Source organism: Ranitomeya variabilis, chromosome 3 (genome assembly GCF_051348905.1).
Source record: "Ranitomeya variabilis isolate aRanVar5 chromosome 3, aRanVar5.hap1, whole genome shotgun sequence".
Classification (NCBI taxonomy): domain Eukaryota; kingdom Metazoa; phylum Chordata; class Amphibia; order Anura; family Dendrobatidae; genus Ranitomeya; species Ranitomeya variabilis.
This window is the reverse complement of record NC_135234.1, coordinates 10,509,278-10,527,579: the sequence shown is the minus strand read 5'-3', so window position 1 is coordinate 10,527,579 and position 18,302 is coordinate 10,509,278.

The window sequence follows — 18,302 nt, the reverse complement described above, 5'->3', positions numbered from 1 at the left end:
TATATGTCTGAGGGTGACGTATATAGACACAGTGCCCGGTATATGTCTGAGGGCGACGTATATAGACACAGTGCCCGGTATATGTCTGAGGGCGACGTATATAGACACAGTGCCCGGTATATGTCTGAGGGCGACGTATATAGACACAGTGCCCGGTGTATGTCTGAGGGCGACGTATATAGACACAGTGCCCGGTATATGTCTGAGGGCGACGTATATAGACACAGTGCCCGGTATATGTCTGAGGGTGACGTATATAGACACAGTGCCCGGTATATGTCTGAGGGCGACGTATATAGACACAGTGCCCGGTATATGTCTGAGGGCGACGTATATAGACACAGTGCCCGGTATATGTCTGAGGGCGACGTATATAGACACAGTGCCCGGTATATGTCTGAGGGCGACGTATATAGACACAGTGCCCGGTATATGTCTGAGGGCGACGTATATAGACACAGTGCCCGGTATATGTCTGAGGGCGACGTATATAGACACTGCCCGGTGTATGTCTGAGGGCGACGTATATAGACACAGTGCCCGGTGTATGTCTGAGGGCGACGTATATAGACACAGTGCCCGGTGTATGTCTGAGGGCGACGTATATAGACACAGTGCCCGGTGTATGTCTGAGGGCGACGTATATAGACACAGTGCCCGGTGTATGTCTGAGGGTGTCGTATATAGACACAGTGCCCCGTATATGTCTGAGGGCGACGTATATAGACACAGTGCCCGGTATATGTCTGAGGGCGACGTATATAGACACAGTGCCCGGTGTATGTCTGAGGGCGACGTATATAGACATAGTGCCCGGTATATGTCTGAGGGTGACGTACATAGACACAGTGCCCGGTGTATGTCTGAGGGTGACATATATAGACATAGTGCCCGGTATATGTCTGCGGGCGACGTATATAGACACAGTGCCCGGTGTATGTCTGAGGGCGACGTATATAGACACAGTGCCCGGTGTATGTCTCAGGATGATGTATATAGACACAGTGCCCGGTGTATGTCTGACGGTGACGTATATAGACACAGTGCCCAGTATATATCTGAGGGTGACGTATATAGACATAGTGCCCGGTATATGTCTGAGGGTGAAGTATATAGACACAGTGCCCGGTATATGTCTGAGGGTGACGTATATAGACACAGTGCCCGGTGTATGTCTGAGGGTGACGTATATAGACACAGTGCCCGGTATATGTCTGAGGGCGACGTATATAGACACAGTGCCCGGTGTATGTCTGAGGGTGACGTATATAGACACAGTGCCCGGTATATGTCTGAGGGTGACGTATATAGACAGTGCCCGGTATATGTCTGAGGGCGACGTATATAGACATAGTGCCCGGTGTATGTCTGAGGGTGACGTATATAGACATAGTGCCCGGTGTATGTCTGAGGGTGACGTATATAGACACAGTGCCCGGTATATGAGGGTGACGTATATAGACAGTGCCCGGTATATGTCTGAGGGCATGTATATAGACACAGTGCCCGGGATATGTCTGAGGGTGACGTACATAGACACAGTGCCCAGTGTATGTCTGAGGGTGACGTATATAGACACAGTGCCCGGGATATGTCTGAGGGTGACGTATATAGACACAGTGCCCGGTGTATGTCTGAGGGTGACGTATATAGACAGTGCCCGGTATATGTCTGAGGGCGACGTATATAGACATAGTGCCCGGTGTATGTCTGAGGGTGACGTATATAGACATAGTGCCCGGTGTATGTCTGAGGGTGACGTATATAGACACAGTGCCCGGTATATGAGGGTGACGTATATAGACAGTGCCCGGTATATGTCTGAGGGCGACGTATATAGACATAGTGCCCGGGATATGTCTGAGGGTGACGTATATAGACATAGTGCCCGGTGTATGTCTGAGGGTGACGTACATAGACACAGTGCCCGGTGTATGTCTGAGGGCGACGTATATAGACACAGTGCCCGGTATATGCCTGAGGGTGACGTATATAGACATAGTGCCCGGTGTATGTCTGAGGGTGACGTATATAGACACAGTGCCCGGTGTATGTCTGAGGGTGACGTATATAGACATAGTGCCCGGGATATGTCTGAGGGCGACGTATATAGACACAGTGCCCGGGATATGTCTGAGGGTGACGTACATAGACACAGTGCCCGGTGTATGTCTGAGGGTGACGTATATAGACACAGTGCCCGGGATATGTCTGAGGGTGACGTATATAGACACAGTGCCCGGTATATGTCTGAGGGTGACGTATATAGACATAGTGCCCGGGATATGTCTGAGGGTGACGTATATAGACATAGTGCCCGGTATATGTCTGAGGGTGACGTATATAGACACAGTGCCCCGTATATGTCTGAGGGTGACGTATATAGACACAGTGCCCGGTATATGAGGGTGATGTATATAGACAGTGCCCGGTATATGTCTGAGGGCGACGTATATAGACACAGTGCCCGGTATATGTCTGAGGGTGACGTATATAGACACAGTGCCCGGTATATGCCTGAGGGTGACGTATATAGACACAGTGCCCAGTATATGTCTGAGGGCGACGTATATAGACACAGTGCCCGGTATATGTCTGAGGGCGACGTATATAGACATAGTGCCCGGTGTATGTCTGAGGGTGACGTATATAGACATAGTGCCCGGTATATGTCTGAGGGTGACGTATATAGACACAGTGCCCGGTATATGTCTGAGGGCGACGTATATAGACACAGTGCCCGGTATATGTCTGAGGGCGACGTATATAGACACAGTGCCCGGTGTATGTCTGAGGGCGACGTATATAGACAGTGCCCGGTATATGTCTGAGGGCGACGTATATAGACACAGTGCCCGGTATATGTCTGAGGGTGACGTATATAGACATAGTGCCCGGTGTATGTCTGAGGGCGACGTATATAGACACAGTGCCCGGTATATGTCTGAGGGCGACGTATATAGACACAGTGCCCGGTGTATGTCTGAGGGCGACGTATATAGACACAGTGCCCGGTATATGTCTGAGGGCGACGTATATAGACACAGTGCCCGGTATATGTCTGAGGGTGACGTATATAGACACAGTGCCCGGTATATGTCTGAGGGCGACGTATATAGACACAGTGCCCGGTATATGTCTGAGGGCGACGTATATAGACACAGTGCCCGGTATATGTCTGAGGGCGACGTATATAGACACAGTGCCCGGTATATGTCTGAGGGCGACGTATATAGACACAGTGCCCGGTATATGTCTGAGGGCGACGTATATAGACACAGTGCCCGGTATATGTCTGAGGGCGACGTATATAGACACTGCCCGGTGTATGTCTGAGGGCGACGTATATAGACACAGTGCCCGGTGTATGTCTGAGGGCGACGTATATAGACACAGTGCCCGGTGTATGTCTGAGGGCGACGTATATAGACACAGTGCCCGGTGTATGTCTGAGGGCGACGTATATAGACACAGTGCCCGGTGTATGTCTGAGGGCGACGTATATAGACACAGTGCCCGGTGTATGTCTGAGGGCGACGTATATAGACACAGTGCCCGGTGTATGTCTGAGGGCGACGTATATAGACACAGTGCCCGGTGTATGTCTGAGGGCGACGTATATAGACACAGTGCCCGGTGTATGTCTGAGGGGGACGTATATAGACACAGTGCCTGGTGTATGTCTGAGGGCGACGTATATAGACACAGTGCCCGGTGTATGTCTGAGGGCGACGTATATAGACAGTGCCCAGTATATGTCTGAGGGCGACGTATATAGACAGTGCCCAGTATATGTCTGAGGGTGTCGTATATAGACACAGTGCCCTGTATGTCTGAGGGTGACGTACATAGACACAGTGCCAGGTATATGTCTGAGGGTGACGTATATAGACACAGTGCCCGGTATATGTCTGAGGGTGACGTATATAGACACAGTGCCCGGTATATGTCTGAGGGCGACGTATATAGACACAGTGCCCGGTATATGTCTGAGGGCGACGTATATAGACACAGTGCCCGGTGTATGTCTGAGGGCGACGTATATAGACACAGTGCCCGGTATATGTCTGAGGGCGACGTATATAGACACAGTGCCCGGTATATGTCTGAGGGTGACGTATATAGACATAGTGCCCGGTGTATGTCTGAGGGCGACGTATATAGACACAGTGCCCGGTATATGTCTGAGGGCGACGTATATAGACACAGTGCCCGGTGTATGTCTGAGGGCGACGTATATAGACACAGTGCCCGGTATATGTCTGAGGGCGACGTATATAGACACAGTGCCCGGTATATGTCTGAGGGTGACGTATATAGACACAGTGCCCGGTATATGTCTGAGGGCGACGTATATAGACACAGTGCCCGGTATATGTCTGAGGGCGACGTATATAGACACAGTGCCCGGTATATGTCTGAGGGCGACGTATATAGACACAGTGCCCGGTATATGTCTGAGGGCGACGTATATAGACACAGTGCCCGGTATATGTCTGAGGGCGACGTATATAGACACAGTGCCCGGTATATGTCTGAGGGCGACGTATATAGACACTGCCCGGTGTATGTCTGAGGGCGACGTATATAGACACAGTGCCCGGTGTATGTCTGAGGGCGACGTATATAGACACAGTGCCCGGTGTATGTCTGAGGGCGACGTATATAGACACAGTGCCTGGTGTATGTCTGAGGGCGACGTATATAGACACAGTGCCCGGTGTATGTCTCAGGGCGACGTATATAGACACAGTGCCCGGTGTATGTCTGAGGGCGACGTATATAGACACAGTGCCCGGTGTATGTCTGAGGGCGACGTATATAGACACAGTGCCCGGTGTATGTCTGAGGGTGTCGTATATAGACACAGTGCCCCGTATATGTCTGAGGGCGACGTATATAGACACAGTGCCCGGTATATGTCTGAGGGCGACGTATATAGACACAGTGCCCTGTATGTCTGAGGGTGACGTACATAGACACAGTGCCCGGTGTATGTCTGAGGGTGACATATATAGACAAAGTGCCCGGTATATGTCTGCGGGCGACGTATATAGACACAGTGCCCGGTGTATGTCTGAGGGCGACGTATATAGACACAGTGCCCGGTGTATGTCTCAGGATGATGTATATAGACACAGTGCCCGGTGTATGTCTGACGGTGACGTATATAGACACAGTGCCCAGTATATATCTGAGGGTGACGTATATAGACATAGTGCCCGGTATATGTCTGAGGGTGAAGTATATAGACACAGTGCCCGGTATATGTCTGAGGGTGACGTATATAGACACAGTGCCCGGTGTATGTCTGAGGGCGACGTATATAGACATAGTGCCCGGTGTATGTCTGAGGGCGACGTATATAGACACAGTGCCCGGTGTATGTCTGAGGGCGACGTATATAGACACAGTGCCCCGTATATGTCTGAGGGCGACGTATATAGACACAGTGCCCGGTGTATGTCTGAGGGCGACGTATATAGACACAGTGCCCAGTGTATTCTGAGGGTGACGTATATAGACATAGTGCCCGGTATATGTCTGAGGGTGACGTATATAGACACAGTGCCCCGTATATGTCTGAGGGTGACGTATATAGACATAGTGCCCGGTATATGTCTGAGGGTGACGTATATAGACACAGTGCCCGGTATATGTCTGAGGGCGACGTATATAGACACAGTGCCCGGTGTATGTCTGAGGGTGACGTATATAGACACAGTGCCCCATATATGTCTGAGGGCGACGTATATAGACACAGTGCCCGGTGTATGTCTGAGGGTGACGTATATAGACACAGTGCCCAGTATATGTCTGAGGGTGACGTATATAGACATAGTGCCCGGTATATGTCTGAGGGTGACGTATATAGACACAGTGCCCGGTGTATGTCTGAGGGTGACGTATATAGACACAGTGCCCGGTATATGTCTGAGGGCGACGTATATAGACTCAGTGCCCGGTGTATGTCTGAGGGTGACGTATATAGACACAGTGCCCGGTACATGTCTGAGGGCGACGTATATAGACACAGTGCCCCGTATATGTCTGAGGGTGACGTATATAGACACAGTGCCCGATGTATGTCTGAGGGCGACGTATATAGACACAGTGCCCGGTGTATGTCTGAGGGCGACGTATATAGACACAGTGCCTGGTATATGTCTGAGGGCGACGTATATAGACACAGTGCCCGGTATATGTCTGAGGGCGACGTATATAGACACAGTGCCCGGTGTATGTCTGAGGGCGACGTATATAGACAGTGCCCAGTATATGTCTGAGGGTGACGTATATAGACACAGTGCCCGGTGTATGTCTGAGGGCGACGTATATAGACAGTGCCCAGTATATGTCTGAGGGTGACGTATATAGACACAGTGCCCGGTGTATGTCTGAGGGCGACGTATATAGACACAGTGCCCGGTATATGTCTGAGGGTGTCGTATATAGACACAGTGCCCGGTGTATGTCTGAGGGTGACGTATATAGACACAGTGCCCGGTGTATGTCTGAGGGCGACGTATATAGACACAGTGCCCGGTGTATGTCTGAGGGCGACGTATATAGACACAGTGCCCCGTATATGTCTGAGGGTGACGTATATAGACAGTGCCCGGTATATGTCTGAGGGTGACGTATATAGACACAGTGCCCGGTGTATGTCTGAGGGTGACGTATATAGACACAGTGCCCGGTGTATGTCTGAGGGTGACGTATATAGACACAGTGCCCGGTATATGTCTGAGGGTGACGTATATAGACACAGTGCCCCGTATATGTCTGAGGGCGACGTATATAGACACAGTGCCCGGTATATGAGGGTGACGTATATAGACAGTGCCCGGTATATGTCTGAGGGTGACGTATATAGACACAGTGCCCCGTATATGTCTGAGGGTGACGTATATAGACATAGTGCCCGGTATATGTCTGAGGGTGACGTATATAGACACAGTGCCCGGTATATGTCTGAGGGCGACGTATATAGACTCAGTGCCCGGTGTATGTCTGAGGGCGACGTATATAGACACAGTGCCCCATATATGTCTGAGGGTGACGTATATAGACACAGTGCCCGGTACATGTCTGAGGGCGACGTATATAGACACAGTGCCCCGTATATGTCTGAGGGTGACGTATATAGACACAGTGCCCGGTGTATGTCTGAGGGCGACGTATATAGACAGTGCCCAGTATATGTCTGAGGGTGACGTATATAGACACAGTGCCCGGTGTATGTCTGAGGGCGACGTATATAGACAGTGCCCAGTATATGTCTGAGGGTGACGTATATAGACACAGTGCCCGGTGTATGTCTGAGGGCGACGTATATAGACACAGTGCCCGGTATATGTCTGAGGGTGTCGTATATAGACACAGTGCCCGGTGTATGTCTGAGGGTGACGTATATAGACACAGTGCCCGGTGTATGTCTGAGGGCGACGTATATAGACACAGTGCCCGGTGTATGTCTGAGGGCGACGTATATAGACACAGTGCCCGGTGTATGTCTGAGGGCGACGTATATAGACACAGTGCCCCGTATATGTCTGAGGGTGACGTATATAGACAGTGCCCGGTATATGTCTGAGGGTGACGTATATAGACACAGTGCCCGGTGTATGTCTGAGGGTGACGTATATAGACACAGTGCCCGGTGTATGTCTGAGGGTGACGTATATAGACACAGTGCCCGGTATATGTCTGAGGGTGACGTATATAGACACAGTGCCCGGTATATGTCTGAGGGCGACGTATATAGACACAGTGCCCGGTATATGAGGGTGACGTATATAGACAGTGCCCGGTATATGTCTGAGGGCGACGTATATAGACACAGTGCTCGGAGTATGTCTGAGGGTGACGTATATAGACACAGTGCCCGGTATATGTCTGAGGGTGACGTATATAGACACAGTGCCCGGTATATGTCTGAGGGCGACGTATATAGACATAGTGCTCGGTGTATGTCTGAGGGTGACGTATATAGACACAGTGCCCGGTATATGTCTGAGGGTGTCGTATATAGACACAGTGCCCGGTATATGTCTGAGGGCGACGTATATAGACACAGTGCCCCATATATGTCTGAGGGCGACGTATATAGACAGTGCCCGGTGTATTTCTCAGGATGATGTATATAGACACAGTGCCTGGTGTATGTCTGAGGGCGACGTATATAGACACAGTGCCCGGTGTATGTCTGAGGGTGATGTATATAGACACAGTGCCCGGTATATGTCTGAGGGTGACGTATATAGACACAGTGCCCGGTATATGTCTGAGGGCGATGTATATAGGCACAGTGCCCGGTATATGTCTGAGGGTGTCGTATATAGACACAGTGCCCCGTATATGTCTGAGGGTGACGTATATAGACATAGTGCCCGGTATATGTCTGAGGGTGACGTATATAGACACAGTGCCCAGTATATGTCTGAGGGCGACGTATATAGACACAGTGCCCGGTATATGTCTGAGGGTGACGTATATAGACAAAGTGCCCCATATATGTCTGAGGGCGACGTATATAGACACAGTGCCCGGTATATGTCTGAGGGTGACGTATATAGACATAGTTCCCGGTATATGTCTGAGGGTGACGTATATAGACACAGTGCACGGTGTATGTCTGAGGGCGACGTATATAGACACAGTGCCCAGTATATGTCTGAGGGTGACGTATATAGACATAGTTCCCGGTATATGTCTGAGGGTGACGTATATAGACACAGTGCACGGTGTATGTCTGAGGGCGACGTATATAGACACAGTGCTCCGTATATGTCTGAGGGCGACGTATATAGACACAGTGCCCGGTGTATGTCTGAGGGTGACGTATATAGACACAGTGCCCGGTATATGTCTGAGGGTGACGTATATAGACTCAGTGCCCGGTGTATGTCTGAGGGCGACGTATATAGACACAGTGCCCGGTATATGTCTGAGGGCGACATATATAGACACAGTGCCCGGTATATGTCTGAGGGCGACGTATATAGACACAGTGCCCCGTATATGCCTGAGGGTGACGTATATAGACACAGTGCCCGGTACATGTCTGAGGGTGACGTATATAGACACAGTGCCCCGTATATGTCTGAGTGTGACGTATATAGACACAGTGCCCGGTATATGTCTGAGGGTGACGTATATAGACACAGTGCCCGATGTATGTCTGAGGGCGACGTATATAGACACAGTGCCCCGAATATGTCTGAGGGTGACGTATATAGACACAGTGCCCGGTATATGTCTGAGGGCGACGTATATAGACACAGTGCCCGGTATATGTCTGAGGGCGACGTATATAGACACAGTGCCCGGTATATGTCTGAGGGCGACGTATATAGACACAGTGCCCGGTATATGTCTGAGGGCGACGTATATAGACACAGTGCCCGGTACATGTCTGAGGGCAACGTATATAGACACAGTGCCCAGTGTATGTCTGAGGGTGACGTATATAGACACAGTGCCCGGTATATGTCTGAGGGTGACATATATAGACACAGTGCCCCATATATGTCTGAGGGCGACGTATATAGACACAGTGCCCGGTATATGTCTGAGGGCAACGTATATAGACACAGTGCCCAGTATATGTCTGAGGGCGACGTATATAGACACAGTGCCCAGTGTATGTCTGAGGGTGACGTATATAGACATAGTGCCCGGTGTATGTCTGAGGGCGACGTATATAGACACAGTGCCCGGTATATGTCTGAGGGCGACGTATATAGACACAGTGCCCGGTATATGTCTGAGGGTGACGTATATAGACACAGTGCCCGGTATATGTCTGAGGGTGACGTATATAGACACAGTGCCCGGTATATGTCTGAGGGCGACGTATATAGACACAGTGCCCAGTATATGTCTGAGGGCGACGTATATAGACACAGTGACCGGTATATGTCTGAGGACGACGTATATAGACACAGTGCCCGGTATATGTCTGAGGGTGACGTATATAGACACTGCCCGGTGTATGTCTGAGGGCGACGTATATAGACACAGTGCCCGGTGTATGTCTGAGGGCGACGTATATAGACACAGTGCCCGGTATATGTCTGAGTGCGACGCATATAGACACAGTGCCCAGTATATGTCTGTGGGCGACGTATATAGACACAGTGCCCGGAATATGTCTGAGGGCGACGTATATAGACACAGTGCCCCGTATATGTCTGAGGGCGACGTATATAGACATAGTGCCCGGTGTATGTCAGAGGGTGACGTATATAGACAGTGCCCGGTATATGTCTGAGGGTGACATATATAGACATAGTGCCCGGTATATGTCTGAGGGTAACGTATATAGACACAGTGCCCGGTGTATGTCTGAGGGCGACGTATATAGACACAGTGCCTGGTATATGTCTGAGGGTGACGTATATAGACACAGTGCCCCGTATATGTCTGAGGGTGACGTATATAGACACAGTGCCCGGTGTATGTCTGAGGGCGACATATATAGACACAGTGCCCGGTATATGTCTGAGGGTGACGTATATAGACACAGTGCCCCGTATATGTCTGAGGGCGACGTATATAGACACAGTGCCCGGTATATGTCTGAGGGCGACGTATATAGACACAGTGCCCAGTATATGTCTGAGGGTGACGTATATAGACACAGTGCCTGGTGTATGTCTGAGGGCGACTTATATAGACACAGTGCCAGGTATATGTCTGAGGGCGACGTATATAGACACAGTGCCCGGTGTATGTCTGAGGGCGACGTATATAGACACAGTGCCCCGTATATGTCTGAGGGCGACGTATATAGACACAGTGCCCGGTGTATGTCTGAGGGTGACGTATATAGACATAGTGCCCGGTGTATGTCTGAGGGCGACGTATATAGACACAGTGCCCGGTGTATGTCTGAGGGCGACGTATATAGACACAGTGCCCGGTGTATGTCTGAGGGTGACGTATATAGACACAGTGCCCGGTATATGTCTGAGGGCGACATATATAGACACAGTGCCTGGTATATGTCTGAGGGTGACGTATATAGACACAGTGCCCGGTGTATGTCTGAGGGTGACGTATATAGACACAGTGCCCGGTATATGTCTGAGGGTGACGTATATAGACATAGTGCCCGGTATATGTCTGAGGGTGACGTATATATACACAGTGCCCGGTATATGTCTGAGGGTGACGTATATAGACACAGTGCCCGGTGTATGTCTGAGGGCGACGTATATAGACACAGTGCCCCGTATATGTCTGAGGGTGACGTATATAGACACAGTGCCCGGTATATGTCTGAGGGTGTCGTATATAGACACAGTGCCCGGTATATGTCTGAGGGCGACGTATATAGACACAGTGCCCCATATATGTCTGAGGGCGACGTATATAGACAGTGCCCGGTGTATTTCTCAGGATGATGTATATAGACACAGTGCCTGGTGTATGTCTGAGGGCGACGTATATAGACACAGTGCCCGGTGTATGTCTGAGGGTGATGTATATAGACACAGTGCCCGGTATATGTCTGAGGGTGACGTATATAGACACAGTGCCCGGTATATGTCTGAGGGCGATGTATATAGGCACAGTGCCCGGTATATGTCTGAGGGTGTCGTATATAGACACAGTGCCCCGTATATGTCTGAGGGTGACGTATATAGACATAGTGCCCGGTATATGTCTGAGGGTGACGTATATAGACACAGTGCCCAGTATATGTCTGAGGGCGACGTATATAGACACAGTGCCCGGTATATGTCTGAGGGTGACGTATATAGACAAAGTGCCCCATATATGTCTGAGGGCGACGTATATAGACACAGTGCCCGGTATATGTCTGAGGGTGACGTATATAGACATAGTTCCCGGTATATGTCTGAGGGTGACGTATATAGACACAGTGCACGGTGTATGTCTGAGGGCGACGTATATAGACACAGTGCCCAGTATATGTCTGAGGGTGACGTATATAGACATAGTTCCCGGTATATGTCTGAGGGTGACGTATATAGACACAGTGCACGGTGTATGTCTGAGGGCGACGTATATAGACACAGTGCTCCGTATATGTCTGAGGGCGACGTATATAGACACAGTGCCCGGTGTATGTCTGAGGGTGACGTATATAGACACAGTGCCCGGTATATGTCTGAGGGTGACGTATATAGACTCAGTGCCCGGTGTATGTCTGAGGGCGACGTATATAGACACAGTGCCCGGTATATGTCTGAGGGCGACATATATAGACACAGTGCCCGGTATATGTCTGAGGGCGACGTATATAGACACAGTGCCCCGTATATGTCTGAGTGTGACGTATATAGACACAGTGCCCGGTATATGTCTGAGGGTGACGTATATAGACACAGTGCCCGATGTATGTCTGAGGGCGACGTATATAGACACAGTGCCCCGAATATGTCTGAGGGTGACGTATATAGACACAGTGCCCGGTATATGTCTGAGGGCGACGTATATAGACACAGTGCCCGGTATATGTCTGAGGGCGACGTATATAGACACAGTGCCCGGTATATGTCTGAGGGCGACGTATATAGACACAGTGCCCGGTATATGTCTGAGGGCGACGTATATAGACACAGTGCCCGGTATATGTCTGAGGGTGACATATATAGACACAGTGCCCCATATATGTCTGAGGGCGACGTATATAGACACAGTGCCCGGTATATGTCTGAGGGCGACGTATATAGACACAGTGCCCAGTATATGTCTGAGGGCGACGTATATAGACACAGTGCCCAGTGTATGTCTGAGGGTGACGTATATAGACATAGTGCCCGGTGTATGTCTGAGGGCGACGTATATAGACACAGTGCCCGGTATATGTCTGAGGGCGACGTATATAGACACAGTGCCCGGTATATGTCTGAGGGTGACGTATATAGACACAGTGCCCGGTATATGTCTGAGGGTGACGTATATAGACACAGTGCCCGGTATATGTCTGAGGGCGACGTATATAGACACAGTGCCCAGTATATGTCTGAGGGCGACGTATATAGACACAGTGACCGGTATATGTCTGAGGACGACGTATATAGACACAGTGCCCGGTATATGTCAGAGGGTGACGTATATAGACACTGCCCGGTGTATGTCTGAGGGCGACGTATATAGACACAGTGCCCGGTGTATGTCTGAGGGCGACGTATATAGACACAGTGCCCGGTATATGTCTGAGTGCGACGTATATAGACACAGTGCCCAGTATATGTCTGTGGGCGACGTATATAGACACAGTGCCCGGAATATGTCTGAGGGCGACGTATATAGACACAGTGCCCCGTATATGTCTGAGGGCGACGTATATAGACATAGTGCCCGGTGTATGTCAGAGGGTGACGTATATAGACAGTGCCCGGTATATGTCTGAGGGTGACATATATAGACATAGTGCCCGGTATATGTCTGAGGGTAACGTATATAGACACAGTGCCCGGTGTATGTCTGAGGGCGACGTATATAGACACACTGCCTGGTATATGTCTGAGGGTGACGTATATAGACACAGTGCCCCGTATATGTCTGAGGGTGACGTATATAGACACAGTGCCCGGTGTATGTCTGAGGGCGACATATATAGACACAGTGCCCGGTATATGTCTGAGGGTGACGTATATAGACACAGTGCCCCGTATATGTCTGAGGGCGACGTATATAGACACAGTGCCCGGTATATGTCTGAGGGCGACGTATATAGACACAGTGCCCAGTATATGTCTGAGGGTGACGTATATAGACACAGTGCCCGGTGTATGTCTGAGGGCGATGTATATAGACATAGTGCCCGGTATATGTCTGAGGGTGACGTATATAGACACAGTGCCTGGTGTATGTCTGAGGGCGACTTATATAGACACAGTGCCAGGTATATGTCTGAGGGCGACGTATATAGACACAGTGCCCGGTGTATGTCTGAGGGCGACGTATATAGACACAGTGCCCCGTATATGTCTGAGGGCGACGTATATAGACACAGTGCCCGGTGTATGTCTGAGGGTGACGTATATAGACATAGTGCCCGGTGTATGTCTGAGGGCGACGTATATAGACACAGTGCCCGGTATATGTCTGAGGGCGACGTATATAGACACAGTTCCCGGTATATGTCTGAGGGCGACGTATATAGACACAGTGCCCGGTGTATGTCTGAGGGTGACGTATATAGACAGTGCCCGGTATATGTCTGAGGGTGACGTATATAGACACAGTGCCCAGTGTATGTCTGAGGGCGACGTATATAGACACAGTGCCCGGTATATGTCTGAGGGTGACGTATATAGACACAGTGCCCGGTGTATGTCTGAGGGTGACGTATATAGACACAGTGCCCGGTGTATGTCTGAGGGCGACGTATATAGACACAGTGTCTCGTATATGTCTGAGGGCGACGTATATAGACACAGTGCCCGGTATATGTCTGAGGGCGACGTATATAGACACAGTGCCCAGTGTATGTCTGAGGGCGACGTATATAGACACAGTGCCCGGGATATGTCTGAGGGTGACGTATATAGACACAGTGCCCGGTGTATGTCTGAGGGCGACGTATATAGACACAGTGCCCGGTGTATGTCTGAGGGTGACGAACATAGACACAGTGCCCGGAGTATGTCTGAGGGTGACGTATATAGACACAGTGCCCGGTGTATGTCTGAGGGTGACGTATATAGACACAGTGCCCGGTGTATGTCTAAGGGTGACGTATATAGACACAGTGCCCGGTGTATGTCTGAGGGTGACGTATATAGACACAGTGCCCAGTATATGTCTGAGGGCGACGTATATAGACACAGTGCCCGGTGTATGTCTGAGGGCGACGTATATAGACACAGTGCCCGGTGTATGTCTGAGGGTGACGTATATAGACACAGTGCCCGGTATATGTCTGAGGGCGACATATATAGACACAGTGCCTGGTATATGTCTGAGGGTGACGTATATAGACACAGTGCCCGGTGTATGTCTGAGGGTGACGTATATAGACACAGTGCCCGGTATATGTCTGAGGGTGACGTATATAGACATAGTGCCCGGTATATGTCTGAGGGTGACGTATATATACACAGTGCCCGGTATATGTCTGAGGGTGACGTATATAGACACAGTGCCCGGTGTATGTCTGAGGGCGACGTATATAGACACAGTGCCCCGTATATGTCTGAGGGTGACGTATATAGACACAGTGCCCGGTATATGTCTGAGGGCGACGTATATATACACAGTGCCCCATATATGTCTGAGGGCGACATATATAGACACAGTGCCCGGTATATGTCTGAGGGCGACGTATATAGACACAGTGCCCCGTATATGTCTGATGGTGACGTACATAGACACAGTGCCCGGTGTATGTCTGAGGGTGACGTATATAGACACAGTGCCCGGTGTATGTCTGAGGGTGACGTACATAGACACAGTGCCCGGTGTATGTCTGAGGGTGACGTATATAGACACAGTGCCCCGTATATGTCTGAGGGTGACGTATATAGACACAGTGCCCGGTATATGTCTGAGGGCGACGTATATAGACACAGTGCCAGGTATATGTCTGAGGGCGACGTATATAGACACAGTGCCCGGTGTATGTCTGAGGGCGACGTATATAGACACAGTGCCCCGTATATGTCTGAGGGTGACGTACATAGACACAGTGCCCGGTATATGTCTGAGGGTGACGTATATAGACACAGTGCCCCGTATATGTCTGAGGGTGACGTATATAGACACAGTGCCCGGTATATGTCTGAGGGCGACGTATATAGACACAGTGCCCGGTGTATGTCTGAGGGCGACGTATATAGACACAGTGCCCCGTATATGTCTGAGGGTGACGTACATAGACACAGTGCCCGGTATATGTCTGAGGGTGACGTATATAGACATAGTGCCCGGTGTATGCCTGAGGGTGACGTACATAGACACAGTGCCCGGTGTATGTCTGAGGGTGACGTATATAGACATAGTGCCCGGTGTATGTCTGAGGGCGACATATATAGACACAGTGCCCGGTATATGTCTGATTGTGACGTATATAGACACAGTGCCCCGTATATGTCTGAGGGCGACGTATATAGACATAGTGCCCGGTGTATGTCTGAGGGCGACGTATATAGACACAGTGCCCGGTGTATGTCTGAGGGCGACGTATATAGACACAGTGCCCCGTATATGTCTGAGGGTGACGTATATAGACACAGTGCCCGGTATATGTCTGAGGGTGACGTATATAGACACAGTGCCCGGTATATGTCTGAGGGCGACGTATATAGACACAGTGCCCGGTGTATGTCTGAGGGCGACGTATATAGACACAGTGCCCGGTATATGTCTGAGGGCGACGTATATAGACACAGTGCCCGGTATATGTCTGAGGGTGACGTATATAGACACAGTGCCCCGTATATGTCTGAGGGTGACGTATATAGACACAGTGCCCGGTGTATGTCTGAGGGCGACGTATATAGACACAGTGCCCGGTGTATGTCTGAGGGTGACGTATATAGACACAGTTCCCCATATATGTCTGAGGGCGACATATATAGACACAGTGCCCGGTATATGTCTGAGGGTGACGTATATAGACACAGTGCCCGGTGTATGTCTGAGGGCGACGTATATAGACACAGTGCCCGGTGTATGTCTGAGGGTGACGTATATAGACACAGTGCCCGGTGTATGTCTGAGGGTGACGTATATAGACACAGTGCCCGGTGTATGTCTGAGGGTGACGTATATAGACACAGTGCCCGGTGTATGTCTGAGGGTGACGTATATAGACACAGTGCCCGGTATATGTCTGAGGGCGACATATATAGACACAGTGCCCGGTATATGTCTGAGGGCGACGTATATAGACACAGTGCCCCGTATATGTCTGATGGTGACGTACATAGACACAGTGCCCGGTGTATGTCTGAGGGTGACGTACATAGACACAGTGCCCGGTGTATGTCTGAGGGTGACGTATATAGACACAGTGCCCGGTATATGTCTGAGGGTGACGTATATAGACACAGTGCCCCGTATATGTCTGAGGGTGACGTATATAGACACAGTGCCCGGTATATGTCTGAGGGCGACGTATATAGACACAGTGCCCGGTGTATGTCTGAGGGCGACGTATATAGACACAGTGCCCCGTATATGTCTGAGGGTGACGTACATAGACACAGTGCCCGGTATATGTCTGAGGGTGACGTATATAGACATAGTGCCCGGTGTATGTCTGAGGGTGACGTACATAGACACAGTGCCCGGTGTATGTCTGAGGGTGACGTATATAGACATAGTGCCCGGTGTATGTCTGAGGGCGACATATATAGACACAGTGCCCGGTATATGTCTGATTGTGACGTATATAGACACAGTGCCCCGTATATGTCTGAGGGCGACGTATATAGACATAGTGCCCGGTATATGTCTGAGGGCGACGTATATAGACACAGTGCCCGGTATATGTCTGATTGTGACGTATATAGACACAGTGCCCCGTATATGTCTGAGGGCGACGTATATAGACATAGTGCCCGGTATATGTCTGAGGGCGACGTATATAGACACAGTGCGCGGTATATGTCTGAGGGTGACGTATATAGACACAGTGCCCGGTATATGTCTGAGGGCGACGTATATAGACATAGTGCCCGGTGTATGTCTGAGGGTGACGTATATAGACACAGTGCCCGGTATATGTCTGAGGGTGACGTATATAGACACAGTGCCCGGTGTATGTCTGAGGGCGACGTATATAGACACAGTGCCCGGTGTATGTCTGAGGGTGACGTATATAGACACAGTGCCCGGTGTATGTCTGAGGGCGACGTATATAGACACAGTGCCCGGTATATGTCTGAGGGCGACATATATAGACACAGTGCCCGGTATATGTCTGAGGGTGACGTATATGGACACAGTGCCCCGTATATGTCTGAGGGTGACGTACATAGACACAGTGCCCGGTATATGTCTGAGGGTGACGTATATAGACATAGTGCCCGGTGTATGTCTGAGGGTGACGTACATAGACACAGTGCCCGGTGTATGTCTGAGGGTGACGTATATAGACATAGTGCCCGGTGTATGTCTGAGGGCGACATATATAGACACAGTGCCCGGTATATGTCTGATTGTGACGTATATAGACACAGTGCCCCGTATATGTCTGAGGGCGACGCATATAGACACAGTGCGCGGTGTATGTGTGAGGGTGACGTACATAGACACAGTGCCCGGTGTATGTCTGAGGGTGATGTATATAGACACAGTGCCCGGTATATGTCTGA